The sequence below is a fragment of the Equus asinus genome, chromosome 11, assembly GCF_041296235.1.
Source record: "Equus asinus isolate D_3611 breed Donkey chromosome 11, EquAss-T2T_v2, whole genome shotgun sequence".
Classification (NCBI taxonomy): Eukaryota; Metazoa; Chordata; class Mammalia; order Perissodactyla; family Equidae; genus Equus; species Equus asinus.
In genome coordinates, this window is record NC_091800.1 from 34,147,123 (window position 1) to 34,149,241 (window position 2,119).

A 2,119-nucleotide genomic window follows, 5' to 3' on the forward strand; every position below is an offset into this window, starting at 1 on the left:
GAAAAGAACCATTCATTCATTCGTCATTTAACACGTCTTTTGAGTGTCTATCACGTGTCAGGCACTATTCTAGGTGCTGGGGATGATGAGGAAAAAATCTCTGTCCTCACGGAGCTTACATTCCATGTGTGTAGGGGATACAAAATAAAATAATTAGACAAGTAAATAATAATGCTACCTAATGATATGCACTAAGGAGGAAAAAGTAAAGCAGAGGGGTTGTGAAATGTTGGAGGGAGATTGAAGTTTTGGGGAGGTGCCAGGGAAGTCTTCAGAGGAAGGATGACTTTTGAGGGAAGTCCTGAAGGAATTGAGGGAACTGACCTGGTGGCTACCCAAGAAAGGAGTATTCCAGGCAGAGGGAAGAACATGTGCAAAGATCCTGAAGTGGGAGTGTGATTGGCTTGTTTGAGTGACAGGGGGTAGTGGGAACTGAGCAGAGAGAAGGACAGTGAGTGGAAAGAGGTGGGATAAGAGAGGTCACAGGGCATTAGATCACATTGGACCTTCTATGTAATACAAAAAATTTGTCTTTTACTCTGAGAAGGGAGATCGTTGGAGGATGTTGAGAAAACATAGTCTAACCTATTTTTAGTAGCATTAGCCTAGCAGCCACATTCAGACAAGACTCCAGGGAGGCCAGGAGAGTAGCACAAAGAGCAGTATACAACCTATTGCTTTAATCCAGGCGAGAGATGATGATGGTTTGGACCAAGAGTGTGGGCATGTAGTGGTGAGAAATGGTTGGAAAATGGGTAAATTTAGAAAGTAGAACCAAGTAGACTTTTTGAGAAAAGGAGAGGTTTCAAAGGTATTATCATGTTTTTTTGGCCAAAGCAACTAGAAATAAAATTATATTGACTGAAATAGGGAAGACTAGAATCTTCTGGTTTGAGGGGAAATTTCAAGTTACTGTATTGAAACCACAGCATAACCATAATTTATGGTAGTTTTAAATCAAGAGTAGAATCCTATTCTATAGATGCTCATTGGAACATAGTTCCAGTTAGACTGTGGATCTAAGCAGAGTCATCAAAAGATCAACTACAGGCTCACTATTTAGGATATCAAATCAGTTCCCAGAGATATTTTGAGGGACCTCTTTTCGTATCCCATATCTGTTTATCTCCAACTGCTTTGATGTGAGAAGCCTTTCCTTAGAGTCATTCCATAGCTTTCCAGGAAAGTGAGCCTCAGTGAGTCCTTAATATGTTCTAAGACCCTTTTGTGAATGGCTTCTGAGCTGCCCTCCCCAGGGAGGACTTGCGCTGGCTGCAGAGGTCCAGGTTTGGAAAGAGGGTCTGCTTTCTTGATGCAGATTCTTATAGCAGGTAAGAATTTCTTATCAAAGTTCTGTTGCTGACACTGGTCCCAACAGCCAGCAACTCGAAGGCTATGTTGGCAGCCAGTAGCCTGACTTCACGACCATATCCAGTATACATTGAGTGGCATTCTGGCCCTTCCTGCATTAAAACAATAACAAAACTCCATACACCAATGTTTTACTTTCTCATAAGAATATATTTTCTATTTCCTCAGGACTTTTTCTATTAATATGTAACTATTAGGTGTTTTGGCTTCACAAATATAAACTGGCTCTGGGTAATTGCAGGAAAGAAGTTAATTTTAAGAATATGAATATCCCTGGAGGAAACTGACTGCCGAAGAGGGCCGGCTCAGTAGGCAGAAGAATCTAGTTGATCTAGCAGTGCAAGCAGTTGCACGAAGTAGAGCCTCTCATGGGATCACAGCTGAGATAAATGAACTCCAGTCTTTTGTTTTCTTTATTTATTGAGTTCGTAACAGTTTACAGCATGGTGAAATTTCAGTTGTACGTTATTACTTGTCTATCACCATATAAGTGCTCCCCTTCACCCCATGTGCCCTCCCCCCAGCCCCTTTCCCCTGGTAACTACTGGACTGTTCTCTTTGTCCTTGTGTTTGTTTATCTTCCACAGATGAGTGAAAGCATCTTTCTGTGTTTGGCTTACTTCGCTTAACATAATACCCTCCAGTTCCATCCATGTTGTTGCAAATGGGACAATTTTGTCTTTTTTATGGCTGAGTAGTATTCCATTGTATATGTACACCACATCATCTTTTTTCAATGCTCGGTTGA